General features: G+C 41.4%; 1 protein-coding gene across 3 annotated transcripts in view; it reads left to right on the top strand.

Annotated features, from left to right (window-relative positions):
- The window catches only part of TIPARP (TCDD inducible poly(ADP-ribose) polymerase), a 61795-nt gene that overhangs the window by 1038 nt on the left and 35571 nt on the right, over window positions 1-25186 (top strand). Inside the window, exon 1 of one of the 3 annotated variants that reach the window (XM_073359606.2) lies at window positions 23614-24187. The exons of 1 other annotated variant lie outside the window; for it this stretch is intronic. The gene's annotated coding sequence lies outside the window, so the exon portion shown is untranslated. Of the gene's footprint in view, window positions 1-23613; window positions 24235-25186 lie in introns of those variants that run through there. One more of the 3 variants, XM_073359607.2, reaches the window with a different exon arrangement.

Below are 25186 nucleotides of genomic sequence, written 5' to 3'. Positions count from 1 at the left end.
TTGCAGCTATTTGTCTCTCGCTTGTTTCAACTTTTGGAACTTTCACAAGTAGGGTTGGGAGAATATTCCATAATCTAATAGATCTTGCTATTAGGATATTTTTCTTGGTGTAATTTTGTTCCATTACTTCATGCCCTCTAGGACAAAGCAGTTCTTCTCTCCGTCCTTAGTATTTACACATACATTTACACATACATGAGGATAATTTACAAAAAATTTATTATTGTTTAGCCAAAATAGAAATGGTTAGTTCTTTTAATCGTTTCTCATAAATCAATCCATCTTGAAGCTCTCTGCTTAATTTTCGAATTTGTTGTTCTCTCTGATGTGAGAAAACTTAGGTGCTGTAGGGAAGTGGTACCTGAAAATTTCAAAATTAATTTGAGAGACACATCCATGAAAAAATCTAAGCATGGTTGACTTTCTGGACCTCCTTTTGTTAAACTGAAAATTCATATTGAAAGTTGATTTAATTATTTGAAATTTACCAAAATGTAGACCAACAAGACTGCTTAGAGTGGCACTGTATTGTGATAGCAGGGCTAGTGTCAGTGATGTCATGCTACCTATGGGCCAAGGGGGAAACAACACATCAGCAAATGAGTCCCTCCCCCAGTTGTCAGTCATGGCTTGAAATATAGCTAGGGCATTTATAACCATTGGGTGGTGCCTTTACTTCTTCTCACACTTAGTACCCTTCACCTGCAAACATTAGTTCATGCTGTACCTCCCTCCTGTTACAACACTATTTTATTTTAAGCACTATCGGTGAGGTTTCATTTTTAGCACTGTTTTGCATTTTCACTAAATTGTAAAATCCAGTAATTAATAATGGGATTCCCCATATAATCCATTCACCCTTGTCTTAAAGCCATTTTTTTGCCTGTCTCTAGACAATACAACTGTACTAGCTTGTAGTTGGAAGGATTTCTTCACACCCCAAAAGGGTGAAAAATTTAATTAAATAACAACAAAAAGCATAAACTCTTCAAAAAAGACATTCCATAGGTCCAAGTTTTTAATGGTATTTAGGCACCGAAGGATGCACAGAGGCACCTAAGTGGTATTTTCAAAAACACCTACATGCCTAACTGCCATGGCACCTAGACACTTTTGAAAATCCCATTAGTTGTCTGTCTTGAGGTGCCTAACTTCCTTTAAAAATCTGACCCATAGTGTCCCAGTTCATCGCAGCATCTTTAGGTTACACTAAATGTGTTCTGGAAATGCTTTATACTATACAACAGACCTCAGCAGTCTTTTGGCAAATGCTGTTTGCCCCTAGATGGCACTCTAAAATTTCTATTAAATATAAAGTAAGAAAGTAGTAAGAAAGACTGGGAATATTGAGATTTGCCTGTGGGTTCTTCTTAAAACAAACAGTAAAACAACCACATGTTTACTAATGATACTATTTATTTATGTGACTAAGCAGTGTGCAAATGTTCTACTCAAAGGAACTTTCTGTCTTAGACATGTTATTACTCAGAGAATTGACCAGAGCGTTACATACATTTCTCCGTTTTAGTAGTATGGGTAATTTTTTTTTTTTTTAAGCAATATAGCATGTAGGATAGGAATCCAAGTTCCTGTCCCAGCACTGGGTACACACAGGAGGGAGAACATCACTTTGGAACAGTATCTTCTTCCTTCTGGTCAACTAGACCATTTGCTTTTCAAATCCAAACTGGCTGAATAAGTATTGTAAGTAGGGATTGTCGTAGCCATGTCTGAACCATATTTAAATATGTTTTTAAACATAGTTACGTTGCAAAGACTAAAAGAGTTTTGTTTCCAGTCTGAAGAGGCTTCAAGAGCATGTGGTAAGGAAGTTAGTTTTCATTTATTTGGTTTGATAACTTTGTTCGCTTATGCCATTTGTTGAAAGCTGGATGAGAGAGAAAACTTATTGTAGTAAAGTGGTTATAATTAAGGCTACATTTTAGTCACAGGTATTTTTAGTAAAAGTCATGGACAGGGCATGGGAAGTAAACAAAAAATCATGGCTCGTGACCTGTCTATGACTTTTACTATATACCCCTAACTAAAACTTGTGGGGGGGAAGGGCTGTGGGTGCTTGGGGAGTGTGTGGTCCAGGGCTGTGGGTGCTGGGTGAGGTGGCCTGGGACCCCACTAGTGCTGAGGGAGGATGGGCAGCAGCAGCCCACTGGTGCTGGGTGGCGTCGGCGGCTCAAAACTCAACAACAGCCATTTCCTTTCTGAACACCTTTTGCCTTTGATTCAAAACAAAGTCACATCTAAAACAGGGTCCAGTCACAGCCCTGCAAAACTTACTCTCATCACCAGTCCCTATTCATGGAAGTAATGCCATTGAAATGAATGAAACTACAGGCCTAAGGACTGCTCTCATAAGGTCTATTTGCATGAGGAAGGATTTGCAAGATCAGACCTATAGTTTTGATATTAATCACTGTCTGAAGGAAATTGAGCTGTTCAAAAAATTTAATTTACGTTTCTGATGAAACAGTTTTAAAAAAAATTTTTTTTTCACTGATTTTGACAAAATTGGGACATAGTGCAAGCTTATTCCTCCTCTTCTGTGTTTTGCTATTTTCCAAAAAAAAAAAAAATTTTTTTTTTAGAAACAATAATCTTTGTAAAAATTGTAAGTTTTCATCTGGGGCATGTGTTTTAGAAATTTGTCATTTTTCCTCCGGAGGGGAATTTTAATATTATTCTTTCTATTAAAGTTTGTGTTTGCTAGTAGAACTGGCAAGTGTTTGCCCATCAACTAGTTCCCACATTGTCACAAACCTATGAAAAAACTCCACGCTTGCATGTGCCCAAGCTGTTATTGCTTATATATACAAACGGAGAAAGGAAGACAAGTTTTAGAGGCCCTATGTCATGATCTTCATTAGCATCTGGTAAAGAAATGCAGACCTGTAGCTAAAATTCTAACACTTTGTCCTTTTTAGTTGAACCATCATAGAAAATCAAAGACACAGCAGCATGAGGAAACCTTGGAAGATCAGCCAAGACTTGTTGTCTGAATTACTCTTCACCTCGTAGTCTCTGATCTTGTAATCAGATCCAATTGCAGTATCAGGACCTTAGTTCAGTCTTGTCTAAACTACAAAATATTTCCCATCCTGAGAGGGTTTTCATGCACAGTTCTTGAAAATCTTTTCACTTAACAGTTCATTTTGTCTGTCTATGCATTTATGCCATGCACATCATTCCTGCTGTCTGAGTGCGTTCACATAGGAATATATAGTGAAATAGTGAGACCCCCTTAATAATAATGTGATGAATCCTGCATGTAGCACTCACAAAAATTTAATACAGAGCTAAGGTTGAGTCGTGAGTGACAATTGCATATTTCCTGGTTTTCAGACATTTGTTTTTCCATAATTCTTTATTTCTTGGTTTTCAGAGGTTTAAGTGGAGATGCATTTCACATTCTAGAATGGTACAAGTCACTGACGATCAGCCTTAACTCTGCATTAATGAAGTTTTTGGGCAGTGAATGTTGTTTTTTGAAGAAGTGGTGGTCGTGAGGGAGGCATGGTTGAGGGGCATTGTGTGTGTCTGAAGGAGGAGTGAGGATTGATTGCCTTCCCTGGGAACACCACACAACAACTCAGACCTAGCTCTGCCCTTCTCCTGGGCCCTCCATAACCCAGTTGGACTGGAGGGCCATGGGGAGGAGGGAACGTGGTAACAGATGGACTGTGAGGAACAGATCTACCTGCAAAGGCAGCAGGGGGGGAGCAAGAGAGCTCCAGACTCTACTCTTGGGGAGTTTAGGGGGGCTAGTGAAAGGGGAGAGGCCTTTGCAGCCTCGGAGGATTTCAGAGGTGTAACATACCCCACTCATCTCAATGGAATGTTCTCAGCTGAATAAGAATATAGGGATGAATATAGCCTGGCCCAGTAGCTCAGAGAGATTTGAACTGACCCATTTATCTCAAGGGTGTTCTCTGCCCACCTCTCTCAAAGTCTACACCAGCTCTGCTGTCGAATACCAGTTTTCAAGACAATCTTTGTATACAGATGAATTTTAGAGCAATTTGAATATTAAAATATAAAAATCCTTATTGGAGGGGCAGTCTGTAGCTGTTGTATTTGAACCCCTGGACCAAATTACTCCAATTGTACTACAAAGAATACCCTTTTCCTGTTGTGGCACACTGATATTCAAGGCAATTTCACTATGCTTGTGAATTTTACAGCATTTTGAAAATTAAAAGAAGCTAATTTTGTGGGAAGCTGGAATTTAGGAACCCTGTGATCAGTGACACCAAATTTGTACAACAAATGCCAGCCCTGGTTGCCACATATCAGTTTTTAAGGCAATTTACCCATACATGTGGATTTTAGAGCACTGTAAAAGTATAAGCAGCTCATTTTTGTTTGCGGGGAAGGGGAGCCTATTTCCCAGGAACCCTTTAACCAGGTGACCCCAGATTAGCATCACAGATTGTTCCAAGATTCCTGTTGTACATGTGAAGACACCTCTCCATCATTCAGCTACCAGCTCTCTATACACAGGATCCACTCTCCTGCTAACTCTGGTAAGCTTGGAGAGGTCATAGAGAGAAGGGAAGTTAGTGGGTCAGCATTCTTACCTGAATACCTACTCTTACAGAGTAGCACTCCCGCAGTGCATGTGCAAATCATTCTCCAGTGCATCACCCAGGCTTGAGCCAGCTTGTAGATCTAACTTTAATCCTAAATAATTTTTGAAATATTGCTTCCGTAAAGGGGCAGTGGGTGCCAGACTCTAGCAGACTTGAAACCTGCCCTGGTGATACCAGTTTGGAGTAGATCAGTGCACTAGTCTGATCTGCGGGTGTATGCAAAAAATGTTATAAGAAGTGTAATTTTGATATCACGTGATTTTTTTAGGTGACGTTGTATCTCGGAACATGTTGCTGAAACAACCACAGGTTTGGACCATAAACCCTACACAGAGCCCCAATAAGACAAAGGAAATTTCAAGGAAATCAGAGTACAGTAACTCCTCACTTAACGTCCTCTCGCTTAATGTTGTTTTGATGTAACGTCCCTGCTCCATTACAGAACATGCTCCTTTAAAGTTGTGCAGTGCTCCCCTATAACGTCCTTTTGCTGCCTGCTTTGTCCACAGCTGGCAGCCCCCCTATCAGCTCCCCTGTGCCCCCCCAGCGCCTCCCGCCCGCCTTCCCCTGCCTCCTGCCCGCGGCAGTCAGCTGGTTTGCGGCGTTCAGGAGGCTGGGGGGAGGAGCGAGGATGCAGCATGCAGCCTCCCCCCTCCCTCCCCTGCTTCCTGTCCGCGGCAACGGTGTTCAGAAGGCAGGGGAGGGAGGGGGGAGGCTGCGCGCCGCATCCTCGCTCCTCCCCCCAGCCTCCTGAACGCCGCAAACCAGTTGATTGCCGCGGGCAGGAGGCAGGGGGAGCAGGGGGAAGGCGCTGATCCTCAGGGTCCGCTGGCGGGCAGGAGGCGCTGTGGGAGGGGCTGAGGGGAGCTGCTGGGGGCTGCCAGCCTGTTTAATACCGGTTTTAAATTGCTTGCTAAAAATTGTTTAAAATATATATAATGCCTTTTGTCTGGCAAAAAAAAAAAAATTCCCTGGACCTTAACCCCCCTATTTACATTAATTCTTATGGGGAAATTGGATTCGCTTAACATTGTTTTGCTTAAAGTTGCATTTTTTTGGGAACATAACTACAGCGTTAAGTGAGGAGTTACTGTATGCGTGTGGATTTTAGAGTACTTAGAAAAATCAGCTCTTAAAGAGTAAGCCGGTCTCAACCTTCACTGTGGTGGTGCTACTAGCCTGGTACATTCTGAAGATGCAGACAGCAATAAAGGTAGTGAAACTGAAGGGTTCTGCTCTGCCAAACCCACCACCTTATACAAGGCAAAAGCTATCATAGAGGCCACTGCAGCCCTAGTGGCTCCAAAAGGGCCACTAAGTGGTATATTGGCATTTCAATCTTAGGTGGAGGATTGTGTCGAATGGACCCTTGCAAAGCAGCATTGCGTAAAGCCCATTTACTCAAGTTGTGCACAGAGGGGAATATTTAGCCCATAGTTCAACAGCAATACTCTCCCTATATGTGTAAAATTCCCAGGAGTTCTATGCTTTCTCTGAAAACAAAATATTTCCATACGTACCAAAAGTATAGAATATCAGTGCCAACATCAGCCATTTTGACCTGAGAGCAGAATTTTGCCTAGTGATATAAATGTTAATGCTGTCATCTCTGTTTTTGGAAAGTAGGCCTCCTCTTAAGTTGTAAAACACTGGGAATAGCAGTAAGCATTCTGGAAATGCAGAGATTATCTGTACTACTGTGCTACTCTCCTGCTTTCTTTGAATCTCTAAACTGGAAACAGTTCAAAGTGTTTTACAAGGACACTGCTATTTCCTACATGGGATTTGTTTTGTCTATTTGATTGTCTTGTTTATCTGTGTTAAATGTAGGCTGCAGGCACAATCAGTGTTGGATTAAAAAGCAAAATTTTCTGAGACCTGTGGTTAATAGTAAATCAGTCAGCTCTTTAGGACAGTTGCATCTGTTTGCCTTAATGTGAATCTATATTTCTCAATGCCCAAGAATGATTGTCATCAGTATGACAGCCTAAAAAAAGCTAAGTCCTTACCAGACTTGAACATTACTTTAATTATAGAGGCTAAACTGTACTATATACTATACAATACTAGTGACTCCATAATTAGTTTCAGAGTAGCAGCCGTGTTAGTCTGTATCCGCAAAAAGAAAAGGGAGGACTTGTGGCACCTTAGAGACTAACAAATTTATCTGAGCATAAGCTTTCATGAGCTACAGCTCACTTCATCAAAATCATATCTTTCTGAAAACACCATCCTAGCCACTATGGATGTAGAAGCCCTCTATACCAACATTCCACACAAAGATGGATTACAAGCCGTGAGGAACAGTATCCCCGATAATGTCACAGCAAACCTGGTGGCTGAACTTTGTGACTTTGTCCTCACCCATAACTATTTCACATTTGGGGACAATGTATACCTTCAAATCAACGGCACTGCCATGGGTACCCGCATGGCCCCACAGTATGCCAACATTTTTATGGCTGACTTAGAACAACACTTCCTCAACTCTCTTTCCCTAATGCCCCTAGTCTACTGGCGCTACATTGATGACATCTTCATCCGGACCCATGGAAAAGAAGCCCTTGAGGAATTCCATCATGATTTCAACAATTTCCATCCCACCATCAACCTCAGCCTCAACCAGTCCACACAAGAGATCCACTTCCTGGACACTACGGTGCTAATAAGCTGTGGTCACAGAAACACCACCCTATACCAGAAACTGACCGCTATGCCTACCTACATGCCTCCAGCTTTCATCCAGACCATACCACACGATCCATTGTCTGCAGTTAAGCTCTACGATACAACCGCATTTGCTCCAATCCCTCAGACCAAGACAAACACCTACAAGATCTCTATCAAGTGTTCTTACAACTACAGTACCACCTGCTGAAGTGAAGAAACAGATTGACAGAGCCAGAAGAGTACCCAGAAGTTATCTACTACAGGACAGGCCCAACAAAGAAAATAACAGAACGCCACTAGCCGTCACCTTCAGCCCCCAACTAAAACCTCTCCAACGCATCATCAAGGATCTACAACCTATCCTGAAGGACGACCCATCACTCTCACAGATCTTGGGAGACAGGCCAGTCCTTGCTTACAGACAGCCCCCCAACTTGAAGCAAATACTCACCAGCAACCACACAACAGAACCACTAACCCAGGAACCTATCCTTGCAACAAAGCCCGTTGCCAACTGTGTCCACATATCTATTCAGGACACACCATCATAGGGCCTAATCACATCAGCCACAGTATCAGAGGCTCGTTCACCTGCACATCTACCAGTGTGATATATGCCATCATGTGCCAGCAATGCCCCTCTGCCATGTACATTGGTCAAACTAGACAGTCTCTACGTAAAAGAATAAATGGACACAAATCAGATGTCAAGAATTATAACATTCAAAAACCAGTCGGAGAACACTTCAATCTCTTTGGTCACTCGATTACAGACCTAAAAGTGGCAATTCTTCAACAAAAAAACTTCAAAAACAGACTCCAAGGAGAGACTGCTGAATTGGAATTAATTTGCAAACTGGATACAATTAACTTAGGCTTGAATAAAGACTGGGAGTGGATGGGTCATTACACAAAGTAAAACTATTTCCCCATGTCCTCCCCCCCAACACTCTGTTCCTCAGATGTTCTTGTCAACTGCTGGAAATGGCCCACCTTGATTATCACTACAAAAGGTTTCCACCCTCCCCCACCCCCTCATGCTCTCCTGCTGGTAATAGCTCACCTTACCTGATCTGTTTGTGTGTATAGTAACCCTATTGTTTCATGTTCTCTGTGCATATAAATCTCCCCACTGTATTTTCCACTGAATGCATCCAATGAAGTGAGCTATAGCTCACGAAAGCTTATGCTCAAATAAATTTGTTAGTCTCTAAGGTGCCACAAGTACTCCTTTTCTTTTTCCATAATTAGTATTACTTGGAAGTTTTCACTCAGAGTTAAGTGCTCCTTAGGTGTGCAAATCTTTCTGGCAGTGGGACTAATGTAGTTCTAATATGCAAAGGAGGGGTAGGATTTGCAGGGGCCTGTGCAGAGGTTGTTCATACAATGCCCAGGCAATAGGTTGAGGTATGTCAAGGATAGAGTCTATTGCTACGCAGGCTTTCCTATTTTTTGTTCCATCCTTGAAAAAGGTTTGTTAGTGCTGAAGTACCAGCCATATAGTGGCTCTGGAATTGCTCCCTAGACTGGGTGAGCATTCCTTCTCTTTCCAGTGACCAGCCCCATGCACAGATATCTATTGCCCAGCCTGTTGTTTGGGCTGTATGCTCCGGATGGGAGGCTTTGGGCCTTAAGTTATGCATGTGCTACAGATCATCAAAATAAAACCATGTCCAAACACACCAGAACTTTTCAGTTCTGATCTGAATCTAAATTTGGTGAGTGTCTCTTCCCAGTTCCTGTAGTAGACCAAATGATCTGCTGCAGATCAGACTGTTACGCTGCAGGTCCGTATGTCTTCCAGTATTTCCAGTCTGTCATCTGGGCCTGTACTCTCAAAGTGAGACTTTTCCCCATCTTGTCAATATCATTTTCATGTATTAAAAAAATCTTATAGTGATTATTGCAATCTATGAAGGCATTTCCCTTTGTTCCCTTGTATACAATGTGACCTTTTTCACAGATTCTGATTACATTTGCTTGGTTATGCCCATATAAACGCTTGGGAACACAGAGATAATTTCTGCAGGTAGTAGAGTACTGTGAATATTGCTTCTCAAGCTCTCCGAACATCCTGTATTGTTTGTCTTGGTTTAGCTCTATTAAGATAATGAAATATTTTTTTACAGCCTGATAACGTATACTATTCTAGTTTAATTCAAAAACTCATGATAACTCCACGACCATGGAAAAGAGCCTTGAGATTAATAGTTTGTTCATAAGAGCTTTCTGCATTGATAAGACTTTTGGTTTTCAATTTTTACTGAAAAGGCTCCAGGTTTTACAAAAACTATTATTTAGTTTTTAGTAATTTTTTTTCACCCAAATTTTGGACTACTTAAGTACATGAAAATACTGATTATGCTAAGAAAATCCAGTAAATTACATTAGGTTACTGTGTTTATGTTAATCTTAAATTAGTGTAAGTGCATATGTGAGGTTGTCTGTTAAAGAAATGCAGTGTCATGGAATGGAAGATACATACACACATGCATGTTCATATGTGTAAATACTGTTAATATACAGTTCATTAAACAAACAGTATTAAATTGCTTTTAAACTTTCAGTACTCTTACTTTTCTTGTTTTTTGCTTTTTTCCTGTTGTCCTCCTTTCCCCCAGTATTAAACCTGACATTTACCCAGAGAACTGTGAAATTAATTTTTTGCACTGATTTTCACCCATTTATAAATATTTGTGGTAAACACTGATGAATTCCTGGGAAATTTTAAACAACTTAAAAACTGAAATTGAAGAAGCTTATATAGTGAACAGATTGAGTAGAACCATTTTTGCGATCACACAGCATTTACATTAGAACACTTCTGTACTGCTTATAGTCCATTATATTACTCTGTCCTTTATGACAATTCCTCATATCTTGTATAATTATACAGTATTTTAATTAAAACTGTATCGCTAAAGATTTTTAGGCTAGGGTTATCAAATTCCAACTTTAACAATTGTGCCAAAAAGAAATATGAACTAGAATGCATCCTCTGGGAGAGCTACGAAAATCCCATCTGTAATTAAACAGATGTCACCTTTTTGGTGAAATATACTATCCCAATGAAGTTTGCACAATTTGAACTATCTTAGAGACCGTATAAAACATGGTGTCCAGTGTGGAAGTTGCTGGGCTACACACCCATATAACATAACATAAACCATATGTCCCTGACATGGACTTCAATATGACCTTTCTGTTCTTTCCCTATTTAACATGATTGTCTGAGTAAATCACAGAACATAAAATCGACAGACTACTGATATTTTAGAACTACTTTTTTTATTCCAACTAGCTGCAGAATGTGAGCTAGCAGGGCATCTATCCTGCTAACAGAAAATCAGTATCAGTGATATTTTTTTCTGTTGCATTAGGAACAAACCCTGTCAAATGTTCCTCTCTTCAAATCAGTTTGAAGATGAAACTCGGTTATTTTAATATGATCAGCAAGAATTCAGTGAGTGTTTCCTCCAGATTTCCTGCACCTGTGCAGTCAAGTTTTGTCTCAGCTTGTGACCTCTGTTCCAGCATGATATATTTTCAAACTGAATCACATTCATAATACCACTAATACCAAAAGTACCCACCTGTTTCTGTTGTTTGAAAGCTGCCCTTTAATCAGCATCCTAAACTAAGATGTGCACTTGGCTGACTTAGCAGCCATTAGTTTTCCTGTCTGGCAATCCTCTGTCTTGCTCTGTTCCTCCAAAAGAGTCATTCCTTAGGCACAAATGCAGTATCTTTTACTTGGTTTCAATAAGTGTTTCACCACCAAGTCCTTCCTCACACAGGCATGACTTCTTGGACTTCCATCATTTCCTTTAAATTTGTAATATGCTATATGTTCTAACCTCACAGTCTGTGGACCGTGCTGGTCACTAAAAGCATGTCTACACCTCATCTGGGAGAAAGTCTCCAAGCCCAGCTCCATAGACTTGTTCTAGTAGGGCACATGCTAGTGCTCTAAAAATAGCTGTGTAGACTGCTTTGATATGGTTTGGGTTATCAAGCCCACCCCCCCACTTTCTCCAGTGCTTCAGAGCCCGACCTCCAGTCTGTAGTGTGTACACGTGCCCTTTGGGTATGTCTACACTGCAAGTGGGAGGTGTGTTTGAAGCACATGTAGACATATCTAGGTCACAGCTAGCTTGACTAACAATAGCAGTGTAGCCGCACCAGCATGGCCAATGGCATGAACTAGCCCCCTGAGTACAACTCTGCCCAGGATCTTGAATATGTACTCACACAGCTAGCCTATGCTGCTGCCCCTGCTGCCATAGCTACAATGCTATTATTACTGAAGCTAGCTTTGTTTTTAGCTAGATCAAAGCTAGTGTGGACATGTGCTGCAATCACGCATCCCAGCTGCAGTGTAGACACTGTAATAAGCCCCTTTAGCCTGAGCGCCTTTATCTTTCAGACATTTTCTGTCATCCTTTCTTGAGAAAAATTGTATGTTATCCCAGTTAGTGATGAATTTCCAGTCACTCTGGTTCTGATCGCCTCTACCAGAGACTCCTGTATTAATGTCCTGAACCAAAACTAGAGACCTAAACACCACTGAACATTGGTTAACTTCAGATCTAAATCCAAGTCTCGACTTTGTAGCTGGCATCTGTTAATGTTATAATGGGCCAAACCTGGACCTAAGTAAGGAGAGAATATGGCCCTAATTTAGGATTTGTGTGTGATTAGTTTCTTCCCTCACATGTACACAAACATATATTGCTGAAAATTTACCCTTTGTGCCTTCTAGATTAGTTTACACCAAAAGTTAGGTCCTGCATTATCTTCTCAGACAATAAGGGACTTTATTCAGTTCTGAATAAGGATAGCAGGATGAGACTTGTTTCTGGGGTGGGGCTGGGGATGAGGAGTTTGGGGTGTGGGAGGGTGCTCTGGGCTTGGACCGAGGGGTTCGGAGGGCAGGATGGGGATCAGGGCTGGGGCAGGGTGTTGGGGTGCCGGGAGAGGCTCGGGTGCAGGCTGCGGGCAGCACTTACCTCAAGCGGCTCCTGGAAGCAGCAGAATGACCCTTCTTTGGCTCGTATATGGAGACGCAGCCAGGCGGCTCTGCACGCTGCCTCGTCCGCAGGCACTGCCCCTGCAGCTCCCATTAGAGCGCCATTGGAGTGCATAGGAACCGGAGCGGGGCCATGTCGCTGCTTCCAGGAGCCGTGTGGAATGACCCCCGACCCTGCTACCCGGCTGGAGCGCCAGAGGGGGGCTATGCCGCGATTTCCATGAGCCACATGGAAGGGCCCCCAACCCTGCTCCCTGGCTGGAGCACTGAAGCGGGGCAAACCCCAGATCCCTCAACCCAGCAGGAGCTTGAGGGCCGGGTTAAAACGGCTGGCAGGTTGGATCTGGCCTGTGGGCCGTAGTTTGCCCACCTCTGACTTATGGAGTAAAGCACTAATGTTGTAGGCCCTGATTTTGTAAAGGCATACAGTCAGACAGAGCCTCATACCTGCCCTGAAACTTTGGTTTACGCCTCATAGGTGTAAAGGTATATGTATACAGAGCATTTGCAGAATCAGCCTCTGACTTAGCAACTGAAGCTCTATTAAATATTTGTTATAGAAACAAAAGTGTTAGCAGACATTGTCAGACACAATATACTGCAGTGGTGTCATCTTCCAGATGGCCACTTTTGAATTCACTGAAACTATTATTAGTGAATGATTGTTACTTATATGTGAGACAGTAATTCACCTACTCAGGTTAGTTCTTAAAATTCTTGGAAGTGTTTCTAAGTTAGTGTTATTTGATGTAAATTAAAGTGAACTATAAAACCAAGAATGTTCCAACTCAGTTTAGTTTAAATAGGCACCAGCCTACATGAAAGGAAACATGGGGCTGCCATCCACACAATAATTTTTACCATGTGGTAGGACCCTTCTATTAGAGGTCACATGTAGCATAGAATTAGCCCTTGTCTAAACACAAAAGTTGTACAGATTTAACTAAATTTGTTTGTGTGCCCTATATTGGTTTAGTTTACGAATACAGCTAAATGGATATAAGGCATTCTTAAACCCATTTGAGAGAGTCCACTCAAAGGGACTGCACTGATTTAGTTAAATTGGTGTAACTCCCTTGTGTGGACACTCTTAAATAGGTTTAGAGAGTGCCCACCCAATTTCTAAACTGATGTAGATGAATTAGTGCAATTTTTGTGTGCAGTAAAGTGCTTATAAATTCTCTTTTGGTGAGTAGACATGAATTTTATTGATGAAATACCATGTTGTTAGACCTATATTACAGTACATGGTTGAGATGATTGAGTTTTGCACTGTACGGAACTAGGTTTTAATTGAATCCATGATTGATGCTGCAGTCCTACAAATAACCAAGGTGTAGCATGGTTCGAAAATAATAATAAAACACAATTCTGTCCAAGATCACTATCTTTTAAACGTGACAGAAGTTTACCATGCTAAGGGTGCTGTAATCTGTTGGAAAGGGTGACTTGGTCCAGTCTATAAGTACTTACGGGGGGGGGGGAGGGGGACGACGACAAATATTTGATATTAAGCTCTTCATCTAGCAGACAAAGGTTTAACAAGCTCTAGTGGCTGGAGATTAAAGCTAAACCAATTGAGGCTGGAAGTAAAGTGTAAATTTTTAACAGTGAGGGTAATTAATCACTGGAACAATTTACCAACGTTGTGGAGGATTCTCCATCCCTGGTAAGTTTTAAATCAACATATGTTTTTCCATAAGAGGCTCTAGCTCAAACAGGAATTATTGTGGAAAAGTCCTATGGCTTATGTTTGTGCAGGAGATCAGACTAGAAATCTAGATGATCACGGTGCTCCCTTGTGACCTTTGAATCTATGAACCAGGCCCCCCACATTGGTCAGAATTATAGTGTAGACAGGACATCAGTTTCCCTCTTTGGTTAGTGCAACACTGATGTTTATAGTTGCAGTGGACAAAATCACCTAGAAAGACATCCTTAAAAAGGCTGAGGGATTTTGCATACAACTAAGTGGCTTTGTTTGCTTGATGAGTTAATGGCAAGCAATGTCTATTTGAGGCATAAAGGCAGTTTATTGTATAAAGTTCTTTCTTTCATAATAAGGAGTTTTCAGAATTTGGAGCAGTTCTTCAGGTGACCAACTCCCGTGGCAGAATTGATACCTAAATTACAACCAAAATTAATTACATATTTCCAAAAATCGGTAAGTTTCATTGTACTAATAAATTGAAAACAGTGGACCATCTTGCAGATATATAGGCCAGTGTGCTTCGAGGCCTACAATCCTAAAATACCAAGATGTGTCTGTAAAAATGATCAACAGCTAAATATTTTCAGGGTAGAGACTGTCTGAATCATTAATTCCACATCCCCACAAATGAATCAGACTACACACACAGATACTTTTTATGAGCAAGCCAGAAAAGAGCAAGCAGAAAATGTATATTGTCTCTGTGTACTTCTTATGGGTAATACAGTGGTTTCACTAAGCATTCAAGACCTTACTCGCTAAAAAGAAATGCATAGTTGGGTCACATTCTTAATATGAGATTTTGAGCACCAATCAGAATGTGGAATTTATGATGCATAAGGGGAAACACACTTCTGATGTGGTTACATACTAGCACAAGGGCTGAGCTCCTACAACCATGAATACCATGGGATTCTCACTCACTGTGGTTTTATGATGGGGTAATTCCATTCACTTCACTGGAATTGCTCTTGGTTTCCATCAGTATAAGTGAAAGGAAAATCAGGCCTATACTGTAGTTAAAAAAACAAACAAACAAGTATATTTATTTTTAATCTGCAGGAATAATTCATCTGAACCCTTAATTTAAAAATAAAAATTAAATTAGCCAACTTTCCATTTACACAGGCGGACCAAGTAGGTGGCACAGAAGAAAACAGACTAGTCTGAGACTTGATTCTGATTGTAGACTTGCTCATGGATAGTACCAGAAAGTCAAATAATCTGTGTGTCTGATGGGTTAACAGAAGTGTCTGCTCAAAACGGTTGATGCAGAAGGACACTGCTGTCCTCCCAAAAGACAACATGTGTTAATCAGATATATGATACTACTGAACTATATGAGATTTGTGACTGCATCAGTCAGCAATGGGGTACAAGCAGGACTACGTTAATTATGCAGTCCGTCCATGCATCCGAAAAAGTGTGGTTTTTTTACCCACGAAAGCTTATGCCCAAATAAATCTGTTAATCTTTAAGGTGCCACCAGACTCCTCATTGTTTTTGTGGATACAGACTAACACGACTACCTCTCTAATACTTGATACTCTTATGGTGAGTTCATTATGGTTTATTTACAGTGTCTTATCAGCTTCATGTCCCATCACCATAAGACTTTCACCAAGCTTCACAGCCTACCTCTTTGGCACAGGAGATGAGGTCTCACCACTCTGAGATCCTGGTCTCCTCTGCCCTTCCTTCCTGTCCTTCTTCCTGTCTCCTATTTATCAGTCCCCAGCTAGTAAGATGAATCCCCTTGTTAACTGGTTAATCACCCAGTCCTAATCAATTATCTTCCAATTTGGCCCATGAAGGGAGTGGGACGGTTACAAAATGCAGAGTGGTGAGCCAGCCCTAGACTACTCTCACTCTGTCACAGCTCCTAGTTGGAGCAAAGGTAGGTCAACACTAAGCACTCAGATTGGAAGCAGACTTAGAAACAATTTTAGGCTAATGCTGAGAGCTTTTGAAAATCTCACCTCATCCTGTTTGGACCTTGCAGTTTCAGCTACACCGAGGCTAAAGCAACACTGGGAAAAATTATGAAAATGATCAGTGTAGAGAAGGTCAAGATTCACCCACTAGGTGGCACCATAGCTAAAGCTATTGCCCTGGACCTATTTCACAAACCTTTGCTGCCTTCCTCCTGCGGATCTCCATTACATTCAGGACTGATCTTCTTTATTTCCTTTCCTTCATGTGAGCATTCCAAGTACATTGTTTGATTTTTGAAGATCAAAAATTAAAATCACAGGCTGTAGGGTTACAATTATCAAGGCTAGGATAAAGAGGGCAGGTGGAAATAGACATCCAGGAACTGGAGTTTGCCAGAAGTCCACATTATTTATTTATAGAAAATGCTATAATTTCTTTTTTTAAAAGTGGCAGTCTAACAAAACCCAAACTATGAAGTATTTTGCACTAAAAATGGACCCAAGTAAATTAGAGTCCCAAAAGATAATCTACCAGATTCAGAACCTCTCACTGACATTTGGAACTGAGATATCTGAGTTTCATTTTCCAGTTGTTAACTTGTTTAATGTCTGCATAATTAACATTCCTTTTCTCTTGGAACGTATATAACCTGACTTGCTGGCACATGTCCATATCCGAACAGGGCTGGGGCATTCTTATTATTACTGGGGTCGATATTAGCATTTAGAAACATAGAATTGTAAGACTGGAAGGGACTTCGAGAGGTCATCTAGTCTAGTCCCTTGCACTCACGGCAGGAGTAAGTATTATTTTGAGCAGCCTTAACAGGTGTGTATCTAACCTGCTTTTAAAAATCTCCAATGACAGACATTCCACAACATCCCTAGGCAATTTATTTCAGTGCTTAAATACCCTGGCAATTAGAAAGTTTTTCCTAATATTGAGCCTAAGGTGCCCTTGCTGCAATTTAAGTCCATTGCTTCTTGTCCTGTCCTCAGAGGTTAACGAGATAGTGCCTTTTGAGGCTATCAAGCACAGGCCTCAAAAGATACCATCTATTTGATTACTTTGTACAGAGTGACAGCTTGTTAATAAATAGAAGTTTGTATAGATGTATTATTTCCTTGGATAATTAGCTTCACTCCTTGGCTTCTGCACAATGTATTTACATCTCATTTATCCAAAGCTTTTAAACGTTAGCAAATTATATTTAATGGATGTGAAATGCTGACAGGAGAGTTTTGATCAAATATTAAAGTAATTCTGGCTTTGTACTCCACTTCTTACTGTAAATAAATAATTAGTAGCTACTCGGTGGTTTAATTAAAGAGAACAGGAAGTTTATCCATTCCTTTCTCTCACCTTTTCATAAGAGCTGCTACACAGCAAAGAAAAAAGGCAATTCTACAGAATCCTTTACAATGATGAAAGGGCAGTAGACTGGGAGTCAGGAGACCTAGTTTCCATTCCCATTGCCAGTGGTTTGCTGTTTGACCTTGGGTGAGTCACTTCACTCTTTCTGGTAAAAATATACAGCAGACCGTTTAAATTGTGTAATATTGATAATATTTAACATTTAGATAGCATTTTGTCTCCGTAGATCTCAAAGTGCTTTACAACAGTAATGATACTTTCCCATTTTTTAAAGCACTTGTAGAGCTAGTTGTGAAAATTACTATATACAGTAAATGAAAAATATGAAATGGTGGTTAGATCAAGGAAATGATACAGGAATCCTGGTGTGAAATTCTGGCCCCATTAAAGTTACTGGAAATCTTGCAATTACTTTAATTTGAGACAAGATCCCATCCTTGAACTGTATTCTTGACGCTTCTATTGACTTGTTGTATAAACTTGGGAGATCACTTAACCTATATTTTCAATCTATAAAATACAAAGTGGGAACAATAATGCTTAAGTACCTCAAAAGGTATTGTGAAGCTTGACCTTTGTAAAATGCTTTGAGAACCTCTACTGAAAAGCAGCAGGTTAGTCCAAGTTTTACAAATAACCTCAAAACTACTTTTCTATATTAACTTCAGTGTTATGTGGGCTTTCTTAGTATGGGTGTTAGCCACAGAGCTTCTGTTTCTAGAAGCTAAGCTCTTAAAATAACAAGAGCTTAGCTCTTAACATGCACTCACTCATGATCACACTGTAATTTCACAAAGGAAGGTAGCCTTCTTACTGTACAAACTGGTTTGCATGCTGACCTTGCAACACCTTTGTCTGAAGGGACCGGCTCAGGAGCTATACAGAGATATGTGCTAAACAAGACCTTCATTCAGAGCCTTTTCTTTTCAGTAGTTTCAAAGTTCACCATTCCCATATTTTGAAAAAATGAAAATGTAAACACAAAGTTTCAGGCAAATGACTAAACTAGATAATGCAGTTGGGAAAAGTATCTTCAAGGATTAAAGTATTTTTTGCTTCAATAACTTGTTTTCCTAATTATTAAGAAGTCAGTAAAAAATGTATGTTTAAAAACTTAGGGCCATATGCTTCCATGGTTTGTGCCCTGGAAAGTGTAGTAACATGCTATGATGCTTGCCTCCAAGTTCTATGCATAAACTAAAATCTCCTATGTAGTATTCTGACATACAAAACTGTGGACAATCTGGAAAAGATCTACCAACTCCAGAAAGAGGGCATAATCTGAGGAAGTCTTTGAGTGGGTGGGACAAATCCAGAGTATTAGCTCTGGAAAAATAAAGAAAGGGTCCTGTCTTGTTCCTGTAAAAGTAATTGTCAAATCTCCTATACACTTAAAAGATCATGCCCTAAATCACTGCAGAAATCTGATAAATTGATGCTGCTTTGACTTAACTTGCTGTGAGCAAAAACCCTGCGCCTTGGTGTTGCCAAACATAAATGTTTCTGAGGGTGTCTGAGCATACAGAGACCATCTGTAAATGGTGTGTGAAGTGATGGGAATCTGAACTCCGACACCAAGGGATTTAGAAAAGTTTGCTGTATGTTTTCATATGTCATGGCCCCTTGCTGCAGTTTCTGCCCAACAGCTCCTGTAGTAGAGCCCTGCTACATAGCACCCCCCAAAGTTTAGCTATGGGTTTTTAATCTTTTCAGTAGGTGTTTCTGGCGACACCCACTACTAACATTGTTTCCACCTGACTTGATGGCACAATATCTATTTAGTAACACAGCTCGGTTTGATAGTCATGTTCTGGGAATCTTAGCCCTTTCTGCACCTTTTTATTACAAGTAGGAGCATGTAGCTCAAAAAGTTGCTTTATCTTCAGATTCTCTAGGATAACTCTGTTTCCCCCGAAAATCAATAGGAGGAGGAAGAAACCTGAGCGTCTCCTCTCATAGTTTCTTCTGCAGCATCCAGATCAAGCAGATGGGATTGCAGAAAGGATCCTGAGAACATACACAGACAGAACACATGCACGTCCCCACCATCCATGTGATTAATCCGATTTTTTGGGGCCTCCATGGCAGGAATAAGGTGGCCAACTTTCTAATTTGTGGAAACTAGACACTGAGTGCCAGAAGCTCCCCTGCCCTTTGCCCCACCTCTTCCCCCTAATGCCCCACCCCTGCTCTGCCTCTTCCTTCAAGGCCCTCTCCACCCCCATCATTTGCTGCTCTCTCCACCTCCTTTCCCCTGACAGCTGAGCAGTAAAGGGGTGACTGGGGCAGCATGGGGGAGGGGCAACTGCATTGGGAGGGTGACTGGGGCAAGATGGGAGAGGGAGAGCTGCACTCCGGGAGTGAAGGGGTGACTGGGGCAGAACAGGACGCAGCACACCAGAGGGGAGACACAAAGGAGGCTAAGAAGGGGATCCGGGCAGTGAGCCCAGCCACCGGTATCGATACTCAAAAGCCCTGCCCTTCAGGATCCCTCCCCGAGGTGCCAGCCACTGGTACCTCTTTCTACAAGAGCAAGGAAGTTCCTGAGTGCTGCTCCAGCAGCAGCTGCTCTTCCTGCCCTCCCAGCGGCACAAAGGAAGCCAATTGTGGTCGGTTACTGAGGTAACTGGACTTTTGGTGTCCGGTCAGTAGTATGGACTGGACACTGTCAGGTCCCCTATTTGACCAGACTGGTCAAAACCTAGACACCTGGTAACCCTAGGCAAGAGGGGTCTTTTGTGAGCCTTGCTGCCATTGGGTGTACCTACATTTGTCTCATAGGCTGGGGTAGAAGCTATGGGAAAGAAATAATGAGCATTCTCTTTTGCTGGGATAGACAGTAGAAGTACATTGAGTTAGGATAGAAGCATTCCACAGAGTGATTCTTTCTTGGCTCCTGACTCACCTTTCTTCACCACACCCAGATCTACAGAGCCCCAGTTGTGTAGATTTGAATTTCAGAGGGCCATAAGAGGGAAGGAAGTAAGCAGCACATCTGCTGCTCCCCCTTCTCCTTCTGCAGCATTCTCCCAAGTTGCACCCACTTTAGCTTCCCTCCATGACAGTAAGATCAGCTTAATGTGGTGCTTTGTGTTTTGGGAAATTATACATGTCATTCTGAAAATATCCAAATGTCAAGGAGATTTTATTTTTATCAGAAGGATGCATGTTGAAGCCTGAACCCTTCTTTTTTTTTTTTTAAATAGGAACATTTGAGGCTAAAACTGAGAAGCTTCCTCTCTGACTCCAATATAGAAATGAAGTGCACATACTGAGTATTCCATTACTTAGATGTCAAAATCATTAATTACAGCACTCTGATACAGTTTACCATTTGAAAGAATTAATTAAAACACACTTGCTATTGCCAAGGGCATGAAACATGTAAATAGAAATGAGATCATATCTTCATGGTGGTCATGGTTTCTCTTTGTATGCTCTGTAGCCTCTGAAAGTGCTGTGTGATTCTGCACTGTGCCAGGCTGTATCTCCTTAAATTATGTCTGTCTACAGAAAGATAGATACTCTGGGCCAAATTCTTACCTGAGTTACACTCTGTCAACCCCACTGAAATGAGTGGGAATTGTGCATACTTCTTTAAGTGCAGAGTTTGACCGTATGTGTTATTTATAGTTTACATATAAAATATGCTGTTCCAAACAGATTAGATAATTTCTGTGTTGGTAGTTTTTTAAAAATAAACTGAGCTGTGTAGTTAGTTCAGTCTGACATAAATGCAGACATGGCAGCATATTCCATATTCTGCATGTTGTAAAGCTCTTGTTTTGTTAGTCAAAGTATAGTGTAGTTACAAAGACTACAGGCTTGATCCTGTGTAACATTTTGGAAACTCAGCACTCCATAAATATGTAATAATAATTATAATGAAGATTTGTGTTTCATTTATGCTACAGATGGGATACCCTTATAATCCACTCTTTAATATGCTACTCTCAAATGAAGTCAGCCCCCAGCTTATGAAGATAAATCCCTTAGTTTTAATATAGCAATGACATAGAATATTTTTTCTCTCTGCATTTAAAAGATATATTTTCAAATTACAGTCTGAGTTTAGTTATTTAATCTAAAAATGACCTACACAATTTTGGGGCCCAATCCTGTATGTTCCTCTGCGTCCAGAACTCTCACTAAAGTAACTAGGCATCTGGGTGTACAAGGAGTGAAGGATTGAGCCCTTGTCTAAAAAAAATATTAATTACACTACAATGGCTTCTATGTTGTATTACTTATCTCATTATAATTCACTGTAACTGGGTAGTTAATTACCCCGCAGGTAAATGGAATTCTGGTGCTATCAAGTCCCTTGAAGTTGATGGACACATAGCCAGGCCTTCTGCTGAAACCCACTAATCAAATATATGCATGTGACTCACCATAGAAACATCTTAACCAATGGCACCAACATATTGAACTAATCTGTCATGTTCTGGCACATGCACAAAGTATAGCAACAAAAATGACAGCATGGTAACGGCTGTGCACAAAAGCAAAATTAGAAATGTGTTGTTTACAAAACCATATATAAAATATGCGAGATAAAGATATCCTAAGAAAAATGCAGAAAAGACCAAATTGCTTGTATATTATAGTAATAGTACTTCTATAATGTTTTCCTCTTTAAAATGCTGTACAAATATTAATTAATGGCTTTAGCCCCAATTCTTCAATGAGCTCAGTGTAGGCCCATGCCTGTGCCACATGGTGCTCCATTACAGTAAAAGGGGCTCTACCTGGTCCAGAGATCTGCCCACATGGAACCTCATTGACTTCAGAGGGGCTCCACACAGATTCACATGTGTGTGAAATCCTGGCCCCACTGACGTCAATAGGAATTTTGCCATTGACTTCACTGGGGCCAAGGATTTCATCCATGGGGTTTGTGTCTCCTAAACCAGTGGTTATCAACCAGGGGTATGCTCATGCAGAGGTCTTCCCAGAGGTACATCAGCTTATCTAGTTATTACCTAGTTTTACAACAAGCTACATAAAAAACACTAGCGAAGTCAGTGCAAACTAAAATTTAATACAGACAATGATTTGTTTATACTGCTCTATATACTATACACTGAAATGTAAGTACAATATTTATATTCCAATTGATTTATTTTATAATTATATGGTAAAAATGAGAAAGTCAGTAATAGTGTTCTGTGACACTTTTGTATTTTTATGTCTGATTTTTGTAAGCAAGTAGTTTTTAAGTGAGTTGAAACTTGGGGTTATGCAAGACCAATCCGACCCCTGAAAGGGGCATAGTAGTCTGGAAAGGTTGAGAGCCACTGTCCTAAACCATGAGGATTGAGGTCATGTTACATTTATTCAGTTTTAAGAGAATAGTACCCATCTCTCTCTCACACACACATACATCTAAGCACATATTTTATTCACATGTAAATAGCTATTTGGGGACCTAATCCTACATTCTGTGCAAACCCTAAACTCTCATTGGCTACAATGAGAATTTGTGGTGTAATATACAGGTAATATAGGATGGGGCCTTTATATTTATTTAATGGTGTCCAAACTGGGGAAGTATTTTTTTCCAAACTGGACACCATTAAATTAGGCTTGAATAAAGACTGGGAGTGGGTGGGTCATTACACAAAGTAAAAACTATTTCCCCATGCTAATTCTCTTCCCCCCTCCCCACTGTTATTCACACCTTCTTGTCAACTGTTTGAAATGGGCCATCCTGATTATCACTACAAAAGTTTTTTTTTCTCCTGCTGTTAATAGCCCACCTTAATTGATTGGTCTCCTTACAGTTGGTATGGCAACACCCATTTTTTCATGTTCTCTGTGTATATATATCTTCCTACTGTATTTTCCACTGCATGCATCTGATGAGGTGGGTTTTAGCCCACGAAAGTTTATGCCCAAATATATGAGTTAGTCTCTAAGGTGCCACAAGTACTCCTCGTTTTTTTCAATGTAAATAGTATCACTCCCTCTCCACTTCTGCATTCCCCATTTCCCCTGGCCCCTTGCTTTTTATCCTTCCAGATCTGACACTCATTGTAAGTTACAGGCAGAAGCCGACTCTTTTCTCAGGAAATTATGTCCAGCAAGTGGGTGGGTGGATGTGTGTGTGTTAATTACAGGATCATTACTTTATGGGAGCCTTCCAGTTCTGCTCTCTGTGTTTTACTGGGTGGGTGGGTGGTTGGTTGGTTGGTTTGTTTGCTTAAAGTGCAGCTCTGATTACAGTGAAAGGGGAGGGGAGGACTAAAACATGATGATTTGTTCAGTATGTGACCGAAAACGGAGTCTTTCCGTGCATACTTCTCTCCCTGTCTGTCTCCAGAACAAAGTGACCCTTCAGTCAGCCCCTGTGGGGCTTTCAGCCGCACAGAGAGTACAGAATGCGAGCTATACAAACAAACAGGAGCGTTCTCTCTCTCCCTGTTTCGCTCACACACACTAAAGGAGGGAGGAGTGTGGATTCCTGGTACGGAGAGGTGCAGATCCGATCTCTTGCCTCTTCATAGCTCCTCCCAGAGTCGTGCAGCTGCCTGGCAAGTGCTTTCCGGAAGCAATATTTAAACAGCTACAGTGTAACATGTGAGAAGCAGGGGGATCTGGAGGGCCGTGGCGCTGCGGCTCCTGAGGGCGGTATGGGTGGTTTGTCACGTACAGATCGGCAGGCGGGAAGGCTCTGAGAGCCAGATGAGCTTCACACGCTGCAAAGCGCAAGCGGAAGAAGGCGGCTGTGGCTCTCTCCAGAGCACTAGCTCAGCCGAGCCCCTCCAGCCAAGCAGCGACTCCGCTGCTGACAAAACCCAAGGCACGGTCTCCTGCTTCATCTTCCTCCCTCTCAGCCCGGGCGCTGCTGCTGGCTCTCGGGTAAGCCACGGAGCAACTTCGGGGCTGCGCTGTGACAGGAGGGTCAGGTATTGTGAAAACAAATGATCGGAGGGAAAGTAAATGTCTGATTGAAACAGGCGGGCGGTAAAATCCTTGTCCCCAGCCTAAGAGTCTTGTTTTAAAAGGGCCTTGAAATTAATCCTGAATGCGGGGGCCTCCCTCGAGCTGAGCGAGGGGTTGGCCGGTCCGTGCGTGTTGGCGAGAGGGTGACAGAAGTGGTGTGGTTGGCAGGTCAAAGCCTGGGGAGGATCCGCACAGTTTGTGTTGCCACGCTGATTGTGGGGCTCGCTGCCTGGGAGGCGCAGCGCAGCTCCGGAGGAGGCAGAAAGTCCCCAGGTGGCCAGTCCAACCGCGTCTTTGGCTGGTTTGTTTGTTAGGGCGGCTGGGGAGTTGCTTTCCCAGCAAAGCGAAGGGCAGTAGGTTTCTATGATGGCGATTCCTAATTGTCAGGGGCTTAGTTTGCAACCCATGAGACCTGTCTCTGTGCTGAAACATGGCACGTAAGGTCTCAACGCAGAGCTACTTGAGTTCAACATTGTTTCAAGATAATATTGGTCATTTTGTAGTGTTAGAAAGGTGCCTAAATATAGATCGCTACAGATTGTAATGCTGATTATTCCCATTGGTTTCTGTTTTTATAGACATGTTGAAGAACTCAGTTCTATAAATCATAACAAACTGTTCTTTTAAAAATATAACAGACCCAGAAAGTAGTCGAGTGAGCAATAGCAGTATTGAAATAGCATTAAAGATACAGCTGAAAATGTCTTTAAGTCCCCCAGTTGTTCCCCGGCAGCATAAGGCTCCCTGAACCACTTACATACCACACAGGCTGCTAGACATGGGTGTAGCAGAATGCAACTTCCATAACTCTGGATCCTCTTGTATTTGAGGGCTTAAACCTAAGTCAGACAGATCTTTGAAGTTATTTGAAGCTTTAAGGTGTTATTTTATGGTTCAAGTAGAGAACTGATTGAT

This window comes from Lepidochelys kempii, chromosome 9 (genome assembly GCF_965140285.1).
Source record: "Lepidochelys kempii isolate rLepKem1 chromosome 9, rLepKem1.hap1, whole genome shotgun sequence".
Taxonomy (NCBI): Eukaryota; Metazoa; Chordata; order Testudines; family Cheloniidae; genus Lepidochelys; species Lepidochelys kempii.
Note: the sequence above shows the minus strand (reverse complement) of the source record. Positions and strands in the feature narration are given on the sequence as shown.